This window comes from Arachis ipaensis, chromosome B4, assembly GCF_059453495.1.
Source record: "Arachis ipaensis isolate K30076 ecotype BB chromosome B4, ASM5945349v1, whole genome shotgun sequence".
Lineage (NCBI taxonomy): Eukaryota > Viridiplantae > Streptophyta > Magnoliopsida > Fabales > Fabaceae > Arachis > Arachis ipaensis.
The window spans coordinates 53465937-53482949 of record NC_142439.1 but is presented as its reverse complement, the minus strand read 5'-3'; the positions used below and the strand labels follow the sequence as shown (position 1 = coordinate 53482949).

General features: G+C 37.2%; 2 non-coding genes across 2 annotated transcripts; one reads left to right on the top strand and one right to left on the bottom strand.

Moving 5' to 3' along the window:
- The first annotated feature begins 7606 nt into the window (after nucleotides 1-7606).
- LOC148567601 (small nucleolar RNA R71) lies at nucleotides 7607-7710 on the top strand. The gene has a single exon (XR_015881633.1). It is a non-coding gene; the product is annotated as a small nucleolar RNA R71 (small nucleolar RNA).
- Nucleotides 7711-13275: 5565 nt separating this feature from the next.
- On the bottom strand, nucleotides 13276-13383 carry LOC148567600 (small nucleolar RNA R71). Its single transcript, XR_015881479.1, has one exon. It is a non-coding gene; the product is annotated as a small nucleolar RNA R71 (small nucleolar RNA).
- Between the last annotated feature and the right edge of the window lie 3630 nt (nucleotides 13384-17013).

Below are 17013 nucleotides of genomic sequence, written 5' to 3'. Positions count from 1 at the left end.
AACATCATTGTCGTTATTGTCATTGTTGGATTCCTTTGTTGAGGTTGCAATTTATTACTTGGTTTGAAATTTTTCATGTTTAACACTTTTGAATACCAAGTACTTGTTACATTGCCTTCATGCATCTTACCTCTTTGAATTTCATGTTTTGGCCACCATGCATTCATCATCCATTGTTAGGCAATTGTATATTATCAATGCATTTTTTTAGGATGCTTGTTCTAAGTGACCATCACCTATTTCATGCATTGAGATTGTGGAATTGTAAAATTGGATCAAGGCTTACCTAGTGACATATTTTTGAGCTTTGTAAAGCTTTGTGGGTCATGCTTGCTATGTGATTGATTTCCACTTCTATCTTCTTTGTCCTAAGTTCCATAGCATCCATGTATTCCACCTCTATGTCACTTAGGTGTTGCAACAACTTCAATATGTGTCATTGTTTGATGTGTGAGCTCTCTATACCATTTTGTTCATCAAATTTACTTACACATCAATCAATGTCCAAGCATTATCCAAATTCACAATTGCTTGATTAATTGCTTGAATGCTTTCATGCCTCTTCACTACTTGTGTGGTTGATTTAACCTACAAGTCTTTTAAAGTATCTCAAGCACACTAGAATGAGTGAAATGCATGTTTTCTTTTGTATAATTGTGACATGATTTTTTTAAATACTAGGGTGTGAGTTCTAAACCGCATGCAAGTTAGGATCCACACACTTATTTTTCATTAATGTCACACTAATTCACTCACTCATTTCTAGTGATTTACCTCATTCCAACAATCCACGCTTTCTTGCTTGTGCATTTACTTGTCTTATTATCTCCTATTTTCTATGTTCAGGATGAGTCATCATAAGCAAAAATGGATGCGGGAGAAGAACACGCAGCATCGGTTGACCTACCAACTGAAGGTAGCAACTAGGAAAGTCGCCAAACCCCCTTTTTCATCTTTGGATGCACCGAGGACGGTGCAAACTTTTAAGTGTGGGGAGGTCGTCCGACCACTTGGCATTTTTGGGTGACAAGTTTCTAATCCCAACACTTTTGCATTTCATTTTTAGGTCTTTTAGGATTTTTGGTTGCATTGCATATGTATATATTAAGCTTAGTCAAAATCATGATATTTTCCAAGGATTTTATCTATAGGGCACTCCAATTGATTGAAAAAAAAATTATTGTGGAACATGCTTGAATTATATACTTTGTGGAACATGATTTTTGAACTAAGAACACAAGCATGTGAGAATTGAGTCTAATTGTGTGGTTACATCATATATAACCACTTACTTTCATTCTTGTGTGCATTATTCTCTTCCTATGATTGTAATCTTTGATTTGTTTGATTCTTTATGTCTATTATTTTGTGTATACATGCATTTATATGATTGAGGCCATTGTTCAAATAGCTTACTTACCCAAATAAGCCTACCTTTTATCTTCCATTGATAACCAATTTGAGCCTATGCTTAACCCATTTGTTCTTAATTGTAGCACATTACAAGCCTAAGTGAAAAACAATAAATGTCTATTGTTTGGATCTTTGATTAGCTTAGGTTAGTGAGGGTGTTCATCATTAGATTTCAGAAAAGTTGGGTACATTGGGTAGAGATAAAAGTGTGTTTTTGTATTTGTGTTGAGAATCTTGGAAATTGGTTACATACTCATGTATTAATCATGTGCCAACCATATGCATTGATGTTCTTGTATATATATTTTAGTTTAAAAAGAAAAAAAAATTAATGAAAAAAAAATAATAATAATAATAAAAATGAAAATAAATAATAGAAATAGAAAGACAAAGACAAAGACAAAGAATTGCAATAAAAAGGGGACAAAATGCCCCAAAGCAAGGTTCAATAAAAGTCAATGCATATGGGTGGTGATCAAAAAGAGAATGCATGAGTGTGTGAAAAGTGAAGAATGGGTAGTTAGGTTTGTTTAGAATGGTATAGGTAGTCATAAGTTAGGTGGGAAGTTTAAGTTGATCAAAGATTCAAATTTCAAACTCACTTGACCATAAGCATCCTACCTTGACCCTAACCCCATTACAACCTATAGAAAAGTCCTCATGATATTTGTATGCATGCATGAAATAATTGATGATTGTTAGATGAAAAACAAATCTTGGAAAACATGATTAGGGGAGAATTGAGTGAATCAACCCCATACACTTGAGTAACTAGAGCGGATACACATCTGGTGAGGGTTCGATTGCTCAATTACATGTTTCCATCTATGATCATCTTTTCTTGCAAGTTTGTAAAATCTTTTTAATAATTCAATTCAATTGTAGGTTTGATTTGACTGTTATGGCTTTAGCCCTTGTACTTAAATATGTTTTCTTGGAAGTTGACTTGTTTTGACTAAGTGGAAGCATTCATATAGATAGATTCCATATAGATAGATTGCATTTAGTCAGTTAGCATTGAATAAATGTTGATACCCCTTTGCTTCTTTCTTGATTTTAGCATAAGGACATGCTTAGTTTAAGTGTGAGGAGATTTCATAAACCCTAATTTTGTGGTTTATCTTGTGATTAATTTGGGGGATTTTATCACCTTTTCTCACATTTATTCAATGAATTAGCATGGTTTTGCAATTCTTCCTTTATTTGTTCTTAAATGTGAAAACATGCTTTTTAGGCCCTAAAATTAGTGATTTTAATTCACTTTAATTCCATTCGATGCCTTGATATATTTTTTGAGTGATTTCAGGTCTATAAGGCAAGTATTGGATGGAAGAAGTGAGGAGAAAAGCATGCAAAGTGGGAGAACTCATGAAGAAATGAAGGAACCGTAAAGTTGTCAAGCCTGACCTCTTTGCACTCAATCGACCATAACTTGAGCTACAGATGTCCAAATGAGGCAGTTTCAGTTGTGTTAGAAAGCTAACATCCGGGGCTTCGAAATGATATAAAATTTGCCATATGTTGCTTCGCATTAAAGGGCGCTCACGTGCCATGTACGCGTGCATGCCGATGCTGCTCGTGGCCCACTAAAGTGAAATCGCCCCCAGCAATTTTTGAAGCACTTTGGGCCCAACCCAACTCATTTCTAATGCTATTTCATGAAGAATTCAAGCTTGGGCAAAGGGGGAAGCAATTGTTTGGTAGTATAGCATCATGTAGGTTAGTTTCTAGAGAGAGAAGCTCCCTCCTCTCTCTAGAATTAGGGTTCTTAGGATTAATTGCATCATAGATCCATATTTAATTCCTTGCTTTCATCTTGTTTCTTCTATATTTTCATGCTCTAATGATGTAATCTTCTTATTCTCTCTCGTTAATTTTCCTTTTCATGCCTCTTTGTTTAGGATTGATGAACACTTGTTGGATTTGGATTTTCTATTAATGTAATTGATGTTTGATGTCTTTTATTGTGAATTTGAGTTGTTGATCTTGTCTCCTTACAATTTGTAGTTGATAGATTTTACTATTTCTTGTCATTTATTATGATTTCTTTTTATGCATTCCAAGTGTTTGACAAAATGCTTGGTTGGATATTAGAGTAGATTTTGAGCATTCTTGGCTTGGAAAGAGTAATTAGGTAATCCTGAGTCATGAAAACCCAACTCTTGTTGGTGATCTAGAGTTGTTAGCTAGTATTGTTTTCATTAACTCTAATCTCTTGCTAATTCACTTAGTGATATGATTAGGACTTTTGGATTGAGATTAGCTAGTCTTGTTAGACTTTCTCTCATGGAAGATAACCTATATTTTCTTCCAATATTGGAGATGACATAATAAGATAAATTTTTGTTTATATTTGTAACATGATTAATTAGTCTTGTTTGACATTCTCCCTATGTGGAGATGACATGATACCTTCTTCCGGTTGTTGGAGTTGACTAAATAAGATAAATTAATCATCGTATGACTAGGATAGAAAGCCTATGATCTCAATTCTTGCCATGAATGTCTCTTTTTATTACTTGCTTTCTTTAGTTACTTGCTTGATTTACTCTTCTTGTCATTTAAATTCTTGTCTATTTACTTTCTTGCCCCTTTATCAATCATACCCCCATACATCCTTCATAGCCAATAAGCATACACTTCATTGCAATGCCTCATGAGATGACCCGGAGTCTAAATACTCCGGTTAATTCTTATTTGGGGTTTGTACATGTGACAACCAAAATTTAATTTGATGCGAGAGTTGTTTATTGGTTTGGAGCTATACTCGCAACGTAAATATTTTGGGAAATTCCTTACCCACAACAATTTTTGTGTCAGAACGCTAACCTTGCCAAAGTAGAGGGGCTTGTCCACCACTTTGTAGAGTTCTAGGGATATGATCTCATGAACTTATACTTCCTCTCCATTCATGATACTATGGATCATGATAGCCCGGTCTATTGTAACTTCAGACCGGTTGCTAGTAGGAATGATTGATCGTTGGATGAACTCGAACCATCCCCTAGCCACGAATTTGAGGTCAAGCCTTCTTAGATAAACCGGCTTGCCTCTTGTGTCTCTCTTCCAATGAGCTCCTTCCACACAAATGTCCCTAAGGACTTGGTCTAACTTTTGATTAAAGTTGACCCTTCTAGTAAAAGGGTGAGGGTCTCCTTGCATCATTGGCAAGTTGAATGCTAACCTCACATTTTCCAGACTGAAATCCAAGTAATTCCCCCAAACCATTGTGAGCCAATTCTTTGGGTTCGGATTCACACTTTGGTTATGGTTCTTAGTGATCCATGCATTGGCATAGAATTCTTGAACCATTAAGATCCCGACTTGTTGAATGGGGTTAGTGAAAATTTCCCAACCTCTTCTTCGAACTTCATGTCGGATCTCCGGATATTCATTCTTTTTGAGCTTGAAGGGGACCTCGGGGATCACCTTTTTCTTGGCCACAACTTCATAGAAGTGGTCTTGATGGACCTTTGAGATGAATCTCTCCATCTCCCATGACTCAGAGGTGGAAGCAATTGTCTTCCCTTTCCTCTTTCTAGAGGTTTCTCCGGCCTTAGGTGCCATTGATGGTTATGAAAAAACAAAAAGCTTTAGATTTTCCCACACCAAACTTAGAATGGTTGCTCGTCCTCGAGCAAAAGAAGAAAGAAAGGAATAGAAGAAGAAGAAATGGAGGAGATGGAGGTGAGGAGAGGGTTCGGCCAAGGGGGTGTATTGTGTATGATGTGTGAAATTGAAGGTGGTAAGGAGGGGTATTTATAGGGTAAGGGAGGGAGGGTACTCGGCTATGTGTGGGTGGGTTTGGAAGGGAAATAGTTTGAATTTGAATGGTGAGGTAGTTGGGGTTTAATGATGGATGGATGTGAGTGGTGAAAGGAATATGGGAAAGAGGGTAGGATTTGATAGGTGAAGGGTATTTGGGGAAGAGTTATTGATGGGATTGGTCAAGGGTATTTGGGGAAGAGTGTTATGAAAAGGTGTGAAGAGTAGAGAAGAAGAGGTGGGGTAGGTGGGGATCCTGTGGGGTTCACAGATCCTGAGGTATCAAGGAATTCGAGTCCCTGCACCATTCTGGCGTTCAAACGCCCATTCTGTGCCAAATCTGGCATTTAACGCCAGCTTTGCTACCTTTCCTGGCATTAAATGCCACTCTGCTACCCATTTCTAGCGTTAAACGCCAGCTAGATGCCTATTTCTGGCGTTAAATGCCAGCCAGATGCCCATTCTGGCGTATAACGCCAGCCAGTGCCAGGCAGCCCTTTCTGGCGTTAAACGCCCAGAATGCTGCCAGGCTGGGCGTTAAATGCCCATTCTGTTATCCTTACTGGCGTTTAAACGCCAGTAAGCTTGTCCTCCAGGGTGTGCTATTTTTAATGCTGTTTTTCATTCTTTTTTTTATTTTGCAGTTATTTTTGTGACTTCACATGATCATCATCCTAAAGAAAACATAAAATAACAATGGGAAACAAATAAATATAATTAGATAATATTGGGTTGCCTCCCAACAAGCGCTTTTTTAATGTCAATAGCTTGACAATGAGCTCTTAGAGAGCTTCATAGCGATTCAGAGCTTGATGATGGCCTCCGAACACCAAACTTAGAAGTTGAGTGTGGGGGCTCTGTTTGACTCTGTATTGAGAGAAGCTTTTCATGCTTCCTCTCCATGGTTACAGAAGAAGATCCTTGAGCCTTAAACACAAGATAGTCCTCATTCAATTGAAAGACTAGCTCTCCTCTGTGAACATCAATCACAACTCTTGCTGTGGCTAGGAAGGGTCTTCCAAGGATGATGGATTCATCCTCTTCCTTCCCAGTGTTTAGAATTATGAAATCAGTAGGGATGTACAGGCCTTCAACCTTTACTAAGACATCCTCTACAAGTCCATAAGCCTGTTTCCTTGAATTGTCTGCCATCTCTAGTGAGATTCTTGCAGCTTACACCTCAAAGATCCATAGTTTCTCCATTACAGAGAGGGGCATGAGGTTTATACTTGACCCAAGGTCACACAGAGCTTTCTTAAAGGTCATGGTGCCTATGGTACAAGGTATTAAGAACTTTCCAGGATCCTGTTTCTTCTGAGGTAATTTCAGTTGAACCAGATCATTTAGTTCATTGATGAGCAATAGGGGTTCATCCTCCCAAATCTCATTACCAAATAGCTTGGCATTCAGCTTCATGATTACTCCCAGATATTGAGCAACTTGCTCTTTAATAATATCTTCATCCTCTTCAGAGGAAGAATACTCATCAGAGCTCATGAATGGCAATAGTAAGTTCAATGGAATCTCTATGGTCTCTATATGAGCCTCAGATTCCTTTGGTTCCTCATTAGGGAATTCCTTGGAGGCTAGTGGACGTTCATTGAGGTCTTCCTCACTAGAAATCACTTCCTTTTCTTCCTCACTAGGTTCGGCTATGTTGGTTATATTTACGGCCTTGCACTCTCTTTTTGTATTCTCTTCTGTATTGCTTGGGAGAGTACTAGGAGGGAGTTCAGTAACTTTCTTACTCAGCTGACCCACTTGTGCCTCCAAATTTCTAATGGAGGACCTTGCTTCAGTCATGAAGCTGAGAGTGGTCTTAGATAGATCAGAGACTACAGTTGCTAAGTCAGAGTGGCTCTGCTTAGAATTCTCTGTCTGTTACTGAGAAGATGATGGAAAAGGTTTGTTATTGCCAAACCGTGCTCTCCCACCATTATTATTATTGAAGCCTTGATTAGGCTTCTGTTGATCCTTCCATGAGAGATTAGGATGATTCCTCCATGAAGGATTGTAAGTGTTTCCATAGGAATCTCCCATGTAATTCACTTCTTCTATTCCAGGATTCTCAGGATCATAAGCTTCTTCTTCAGAGGAAGCTTCCTTAGTATTACCTGATGTAGTTTGCATTCCAGACAGACTCTAAAAAATCATATTGACTTGCTGAGTCAATATTTTGTTCTGAGCCAATATGGCATTCAGAGTATCAATATCCAGAACTCATTTCTTCTGAGTTGTCCCATTATTCACAGGATTCCTTTTAGAAGTGTACATGAACTGGTTATTTGCAACCATTTCAACGAGTTCCTGGGCTTCTGCAAGCATCTTCTTCAGATGAAGAGATCCTCCAGCGGAGTGGTCCAATGACATCTTGGACAATTCAGACAGACCATGATAGAATATACATATGATGCTCCATTCAGAAAAAATGTCAGAAGGACACCTTCTGATCAATCGCTTGTATCTTTCCCAAGCTTCATAAAGGGATTCACCTTCCTTCTGTCTGAAGGTTTAGACTTCCACTCTAAGCTTACTCAACTTTTGAGGTGGAAAGAATTTGGCCAAGAAAGCATTGACCAACTTTTCCCAAGAGTTCAGGCTGTCTTTAGGTTGTGAGTCCAACCATGTCCTAGCTCTGTCTCTTACAGCAAAGGGAAAAAGCATAAGTCTATAGACCTCAGGATTAACCCCATTGGTCTTAACAGTATCACAAATTTACAAGAATTCAGCTAAAAACTGATGAGGATCTTTCAATGGAAGTCCATGAAACTTGCAATTCTGCTGCATTAGAGAAATTAATTGAGGCTTAAGCTCAAAGTTGTTTGCTCCAATTGCAGGAATTGAGATGCTCCTTCCACAGAAGTCAGAAGAGGGTGCAATAAAGTCACCAAGCATCTTCCTTGCATCTCCTCCATTGTTATTGGGTTCGGCCATCTCTTCTTCTTTTTCGAAGAATTCTGTCAGCTCCTCTCCAGAGTGTTGTGCCTTAGCTTCTCTTAGCTTCCTCTTTAGAGTCCTTTTAGGTTCCGGATCAGCTTCAACAAGAATGTTCTTATCCTTGCTCCTACTCATATGAAAAAGAAGAGAACAGACAAGAATAGGAATCCTCTATGCCACAGTATAGAGATTCCTTTATGTGAGTAGAAGAATAGAAGAGTAGAATGAATAAGAGAGAAGATGAAGAATTCGAACACAGAGAGGGAGAGAGGGTTCGAATTATAAGAAAAAGAGAAGTGTTAGTAAATAAATAAATAAATAGAAAGAGATGAGAGAGAGAGAATTCGAATTTTAAATTAAAATAAAAGGGAAATATTTTTGTTTTTATTTTAATTATTGGTTAGTATTCGAAATTTAAGAGAAGAAATAAAATAAAATTTAAAAATTAATTAAAAAGATTTTTGAAAAAGTGTTAGTGATTTTCAAAAATTGGAGAGAGAAAAGTAGTTAGGTGGTTTTGAAAAAGAAATGATTGAAATAGAAAACTTTTTAAAATAAAAAAGTCAAGCAGTTAATTGAAAAAGATTTGAAAATCAATTTTGAAAAGATAAGAAGTTAGAAAAGATTTTGAAATTGATTTTAAAAAAGATATGATTGAAATTTATTTTGAAAAATAATTTGAAAAGGAAATTAAAAAGATTTGATTTTTGAAATTAAAGTTGATTACTTGACTAACAAGAAACTAAAAGATATGATTCTAGAATTTAAAGATTGGACCTTTCTTAATAGGCAAGTAACAACCTGAAACTATTTAAATCTAAATATTAAATGTTCGTAGTAATTTCGAAAATATGAAACAAAATTAAGAAAAAGATTTTGAAAATCAGTTTGAAAATTTTCGAAAAACATGAAGGAAAATTGAAAAATATTTGATTTTTGAAAAAGATTTGAAAAGATAAAATTTTTAAATTGAAATTTTGACTTGACTAAAAAGAAACAACTAAATTTTAAAAATTTTTTACCAAATCGATTCAAAATTTCGAAATTTATGGGAAGAATAAGGGAAAGATATTTTTTATTTTTGAATTTTTAGTGAGGAGAGAGAAAAACAAAAAAAAATGATGCAAAACACAAGAAATTAAGATCAAAACAACAATGCATGCAATAACACTTTGAATGTCAAGATGAACACTAAGAACACTTTGAAGATCATGATGATCATCAAGAACATAATTGATGAGCGGATAATTTATACGCTTTTTGGCAATGTTTTTAGTATGTTTTTAGTAGAATCTAGTTACTTTTAGGGATGTTTTCATTAGTTTTTATGTTAAATTCACATTTCTGGACTTTACTATGAGTTTTTGTGTTTTTCTGTGATTTCAGGTATTTTCTGGCCGAAATTGAGGGACTTGAGCAAAAATCAGATTCAGAGGTTGAAGAAGGACTACTGATGCTGTTGGATTCTGACCTCCCTGCACTCAAAGTGAATTTTCTAGAGCTACAAAACTCAAAATGGCGCGCTTCCAATTGCGTTGGAAAGTATACATCCAGGGCTTTCCAGCAATATATAATAGTCCATACTTTGGCCGAGTTTAGATGACGTAAAAGGGCGTTGAACGCCAGTTCTACGCTGCTGTCTGGAGTTAAACGCCAGAAACACGTCACAAGCCAGAGTTGAACGCCAGAAATACGTTACAAACTGGCGTTCAACTCCAAGAATGACCTCTGCACGTGTAACATTCAAGCTCAGCCCAAGCACACACCAAGTGGGCCCCGGAAGTGGATTTATGCATCAACTACTTACTTCTGTAAACCCTAGTAGCAAGTTTATTATAAATAGGACTTTTTACTATTGTATTAGACATCTTCGGATCATCTTTGATCAGTTTTATGCTATCTTAGACTTTCATGGGGGCTGGCCATTCGGCCATGCCTGGACCATTATCACTTATGTATTTTCATACGGTAGAGTTTCTGCACTCCATAGATTAAGGTGTGGAGCTCTGCTGTTCCTCAAAGATTAATGCAAAGTACTACTATTTTTCTATTCAATTCAACTTATTCCGCTTCCAAGATATTCATTCGCACTTCAACCTGAATGTGATGAACGTGACAATCATCATCATTCCCCCATGAACGCGTGCCTGACAACCACTTCCGTTCCACCTTAGATTGAATGAGTATCTCTTGGATCTCTTAATCAGAATCTTCGTGGTATAAGCTAGATTGATGGCGGCATTCATGAGAGTCCGGAAAGTCTAAACTTTGTCTGTGGTATTCCGAGTAGGACTCTGGGATTGAATGACTGTGACGAACTTCAAACTCGCGAGTGTTGGGCGTAGTGACAGAAGCAAAAGGAAGGTGAATCTTATTCCAGTATGATCGAGAACCTCAGATGATTAGCCGTGCTGTGACAGAGCATTTGGACCATTTTCACAAGAGGATGGGATGCATCCATTGACAAGGGTGATGCCTCCAGACGATTAGCCATGCAGTGACAGCGCATCGGACCATTTTCCAGAGAGGATAAAAATTAGCCATTGACAACGGTGATGTCCTTACATAAAGCCAGCCATGGAAAGGAGTAGGATTGATTGGATGAAGACAGCAGGAAAGCAGAGGTTCAGAGGAATGAAAGCATCTCTATGCGCTTATCTGAAATTCTCACCAATGATTTACATAAGTATTTCTATCCTTATTTTATTATATATTTTCAAAAACTCCATAACCATTTTATATCCGCCTGACTGAGATCTACAAGGTGACCATAGCTTGCTTCATACCAACAATCTCCGTAGGATCGACCCTTACTCACGTAAGGTTTATTACTTGGACGACCCAGTGCACTTGCTGGTTAGTTGTATCGAAGTTGTGAATGAAAAACAATTTATTAAGACGTGCGTACAGAGTTTTTGGCGCCGTTGCCTGAGATCACAATTTCGTGCACCAAGTTTTTGGCGCCGTTGCCGGGGATTGTTCGAGTTTGGACAAATGACGGTTTATCTTGTTGCTCAGATTAGGTAATTTTCTTTTTGTTTTATTTTCAAAAAGCTTTCAAAAAATTTTTTTTTTCAAAAATATTTCAAAAATTTTCTCCTTTGTTTTCGAAAAAAAAAATAATAAAAATTATTTTCAAAAATATTTAATATATGTTTCTTCAGAATTTTTAAGAATGAATTCTAGTGTTTCATGATGATTTGTTGAATCCTGGCTGGCTGTAAGCCATGTCTAATCTTTTGGACTGGGGTTTCAACTTATCATCACAAGAGCTTGTTGATTCTCACACACTTAGTTGCTCTATACATGGAAAGTATAAATATCTTCTAAAGCTTGGCTGGCTATTAAGCCATGTCTAACCCTCAGATTGGAGCTTTAGACTAAGATTGCAAGATTCCTGGAATTCATATTAAAAATTTTGGAATCCTTATTTTTCTTTTTCAAATAATTTTCAACAAATCCAAAAAAATCATAAAATCATAAAAATCAAAAATATTTTGTGTTTCTTGTTTGAGTCTTGAGTCAATTTTAAGTTTGGTGTCAATTGCATGTTTTAAAGTTTGCATAAAATTTTCGAAAAATTCATGCATTCATAGTGTTCTTCATGATCTTCAAGTTGTTCTTGGTAAGTCTTCTTGTTTGATCTTGATGTTTTCTTGTTTTGTGTCTTTTCTTGTTTTTCATATGCATTTTTGCATTCATAGTGTCTAAACATGAAAGATTTCTAAGTTTGGTGTCTTGCATGTTTTCTTTGCATATAAAAATTTTCAAAAATAAGTTCTTGATGTTCATCATGATCTTCATAGTGTTCTTGGTGTTCATCTTGACATTCATAGCATTCTTACATGCATTCATTGTTTTGATCCAAAATTTTCATGCATTGCATCATTTTCATGTTTTTCTCTCTCATCATTAAAAATTCAAAAATCAAAAAAATATCTTCTCCTTTTTCTCTCTTAAAATTTCAAAAATTAGATTTGACTTTTTCAAAAATTTTTAAAATCTAGTTGTTATTATGAGTCAAATCAAATTTTCAATTTAAAAATATTATCTTTTTCAAAAATCAAATCTTTTTCATTTTTCTTAGTTATTTTCGAAAATTTTAAAAATATTTTTCAAAAATCTTTTTCTTATCTTTATCACATAATTTTCGAAAATAACATCATCAATTAATGTTTTGGTTCAAAAATTTCAAGTTTGTTACTTGCTTGTTAAGAAACTAACTAACTAACTTTTTGTTTGTTTCTTATCTTTTTCAAAACTACCTAACTAACTCTCTCTCTCTAATTTTCGAAAATATCTTCCCTCTTTTTCAAAATTTCTTTTTAATTAACTAATTATTTTAATTTTTTATTTTAATTTTCGAAAAATTACTAACCTTTTTCAAAAACTATTTTCGAAAATCACTAACTCTTTTTCAAAAATAATTTTCAAAAATTCTCCTTCTCTCTCATCTCCTTCTATTTAGTTATTCATCTACTAATACTTCATCTCACCCAAATTTGAACCCCCTCTTCCATCTGTGTTCAAATTTTTTCTTCTTCTTTTCTTCTACTCACACAGGGACCTCTATACTGTGGTAAAAAGGACCCCTATTATTATTATTTTTCTGTCCCTCTTTTTCATATGAGCAGAAGCAAAGACAAGAACATTCTTGTTGAAGCAGATCCAGAACCTGAAAGGACTCTGAAGAGAAAACTAAGAGAAGCTAAATTACAACAATCCAGCAAGCACCTTTCAGAAATTTTCGAACAGGAAGAGGAGATGGCAGCCAAAAATAATAATAATACAAGGAGGATGCTTGGTGACTTTACTGCACCTAATTCCAATTTACATGGAAGAAGCATCTCCATCCCTACCATTGGAGCAAACAATTTTGAGCTGAAACCTCAATTAGTTTCTCTGATGCAGCAAAACTGCAAGTTTCATGGACTTCCATCTGAAGATCCTTTTCAGTTCTTAACTGAATTCTTGCAGATCTGTGATACTGTTAAGACTAATAGAGTAGATCCCGAAGTCTACAGGCTCATGCTTTTCCCTTTTGCTGTAAGAGACAGAGCTAGAATATGGTTGGACTCTCAACCTAAGGATAGCCTGAACTCTTGGGATAAGCTGGTCAAGGCTTTCTTAGCCAAGTTCTTTCCTCCTCAAAAGCTGAGTAAGCTTAGAGTGGTTGTTCAAACCTTCAGACAGAAAGAAGGTGAATCCCTCTATGAAGCTTGGGAGAGATACAAAGAACTGACCAAAAAGTGTCCTTTTGACATGCTTTCAGACTGGACCATCCTGGATATATTCTATGATGGTCTTTCTGAATTAGCTAAAATGTCGTTGGATAATTCTGCAGGTGGATCCATTCACCTAAAGAAAACGCCTGCAGAAGCTCAAGAACTCATTGAGATGGTTGCTAATAACTAGTTCATGTACACTTCTGAGAGGAATCCTGTGAGTAATGGGACGCCTCAGAAGAAGGGAGTTCTTGAAATTGATACTCTGAATGCCATATTGGCTCAGAACAAAATATTGACTCAGCAAGTCAATATGATTTCTCAGAATCTGAATGGAATGCAAGCTGCATCCAACAGTACTCAAGAGGCGCCTTCTGAAGAAGAGGCCTATGATCCTGAGAACCCTGCAATAGCAGAGGTAAATTACTTAGGTGAACCTTATAGAAACACCTATAACTCATCATGGAGAAATCATCCAAATTTCTCATGGAAGGATCAACAAAAGCCTCAATAAGGCTTTAATAATGGTGGAAGAAACAGGTTTAGCAATAGCAAGCCTTTTCCATCATCCACTCAGCAACAGACAGAGAACTCTGAAAAAAATACCTCTAATTTAGCAAACTTAGTCTCTGATCTATCTAAGGCCACTATGAGTTTTATGAATGAAACAAGATCCTCCATTAGAAATTTGGAGGCACAAGTGGGCCAGCTGAGTAAAAGGATCACTGAAATCCCTCCTAGTACTCTCCCAAGCAATACAGAAGAAAATCCAAAAGGAGAGTGCAAGGCCATTGATATAACCATCATGGCCGAATCCAAAGAGGAAGTGGAGGACGTGAATCCCAGTGAGGAAGACCTCCTGGGACGTCCAGTGATCAATAAGGAGTTTCCCTTTGAGGAACTAAAGAAATCTGAGGCTCATCTAGAGACCATAGAGATTCCATTGAACCTCCTTATGCCATTCATGAGCTCTGATGAGTATTCCTCTTCTGAAGAGAATGAGGATGTTACTAAAGAGCAAGTTGCCAAGTACCTTGGTGCAATCATGAAGCTGAATGCCAATTTATTTGGTAATGAGACTTGGGGAGATGAACCTCCCCTATTCACCAATGAACTGAGTGATCTGGATCAACTGACATTGCCTCAGAAGAAACAGGATCCTGGAAAGTTCCTAATACCTTGTACCATAGGCACCATGATCTTTGAAAAGGCTCTGTGTGACCTTGGTTCAGGGATAAACCTCATGCCCCTCTCTGTAATAGAGAAACTGGGAATCTTTGGGGTGCAAGCTACTAAAATCTCATTAGAGATGGCAGACAATTCAAGAAAACAGGCTTATGGACAAGTAAAGGACGTGTTAGTAAAGGTTGGAGGCCTTCACATCCCTGCTGATTTCATAGTCCTAGATACTGGGAAGGATGAGGATGAATCCATCATCCTTGGAAGACCCTTCCTAGCCACAGCAAGAGCTGTGCTTGATGTTGACAGAGGTGAACTAGTCCTTCAATTGAATGAGGACTCCCTTGTGTTTAAAACTCGAGGTCATCCTTCTGTAAACATGGAGAGGAAGCATAAAAAGCTTCTCTCAAAACAGAGTCAACCAGAGTCCCCACAGTCAAACTCTAAGTTTGGTGTTGGGAAGTCTCAACAATGCTCTGAACATTTGTGAGGCTCCATGAGAGCCCACTGTCAAGCTATTGACATTAAAGAAGCGCTTGTTGGGAGGCAACCCAATTTTTATTTATCTAATTTTATTGTTCTTTCATGTTTTATTAGGTTCATGATCATGTGGAGTCACAAAATAAATATAAAAATTGAAAACGGAATCAAAAACAGCAGAAGAAAAATCACACCCTGGAGGAGGATCTCACTGGCGTTTAAACGCCAGTAAAAAGCATCTGGCTGGCGTTCAACGCCAGAACAGAGCATGGTTCTGGCGCTGAACGCCCAAAATGGGCAGCATCTGGGCGTTTGAACGCCAGAATTGCACCCTGGAGAAGAGCTGGCGCTGAACGCCCAGAACAAGCATGGTTCTGGCGTTCAACGCCAGAAATGAGCAACAAATGGGCGTTCAACACCCAGAACAAGCACCAATCTGGCGCTGAACACCCAGAGTTGTGTGCAAGGGCATTTTGCATGCCCAATTTGGTGCAAGGTTGTAAATCCTTGAACAACTCAGGATCTGTGGACCCCACAGGATCCCCACCTACCACCACTCACTCTCTTCCCTCTTCTCAATGTTCATCCTCTATTCCCAATAAACACTCTTCCCCAAAACTCTTCACCAATCACCTCAATCTCTCTTCACTATCACCACTTCACCACTCACATCCATCCACTCTTCCCCATAAACCTACCTCATAAACTCCACCTACCTTCAAAATTCAAAATCAATTTCCCACCCAACACCCACCCTTATGGCCGAACCTTACCCCCCCTCCCTTCCCTATATACAGCCCTCCATTCTTCCTCATTTTCACACAACACAACCCTCTCTTCCCCTTCTTGGCCGAAACACATCTCTCTCTCCCTCTCCTCCATTTCTTCTTCTTCTTCATCTATTCTTTTTTCTCTTGCTCGAGGACGAGCAATATTCTAAGTTTGGTGTGGTAAAAGCATAAGCTTTTTGTTTTTCCATTACCATTGATGGCACCCAAGACCAAAGAATCCTGTAGAAAAGGGAAAGAGAAGACAAAAGCTCCCACCTCCGAGTCATGGGAGATGGAAAGATTCATCTCCAAAGCTCATCAAGACCACTTCTATGATGTTGTGGCAAAGAAGAAGGTGATCCCCGAGGTCCCTTTCAAGCTCAAGAGAAATGAGTATCCGGAGATCCGACATGAAATCCAAAGAAGAGGTTGGGAAGTTCTAACAAAACCCATCCAACAAGTCAGAATTCTAATGGTTCAAGAGTTCTATGCCAATGCATGGATCACTAGGAACCATGATCAAAGTAAGAACCCGAACCCAAAGAATTATCTCACCATGGTTCAGTGGAAATACTTAGATTTTAGTCCGGAAAACCGGAGATGCCTCAAATGCATCTTCCTCCACAAAACTATTGGGAGCAAATCAACACCTCCCTAGGAGAATTAAGTTCCAACATGGGACAATTAAGGGTGAAACATCAAGAGCACTCCATCATCCTTCATGAAATTAGAGAAGATCAAAAAGCAATGAGGGAGGAGCAAGAAAGACAAGGAAGAGACATAGAAGAGCTCAAGGACATCATTGGTTCCTCAAGAAGGAAACACCACCATCACTAAGGTGGACTCATTCCTTATTCTTACATTCTCTGTTTTTCGTTTTCTATGTTAAGTGCTTATCTAAGTTTGTGTCTTATTACATGATCATTAGTATTTAGTAACTTTGTCTTAAAGTTATGAATGTCCTATGAATCCATCACCTCTCTTAAATGAAAAATGTTTTAATTCAAAAGAACAAGAAGTACATGAGTTTCAAATTTATCCTTGAACTTAGTTTAATTATGTTGATGTGGTGACAATGCTTCTTGTTTTCTGAATGAATGCTTGAACAGTGCATATATATTTTGAAGTTGTTGTTTAAGAATGTTAAATATGTTGGCTCTTGAAAGAATGATGACAAGGAGACATGTTATTTGATAATCTGAAAAATCATAAAAATGATTCTTGAAGCAAGAAAAAGCAGCAAA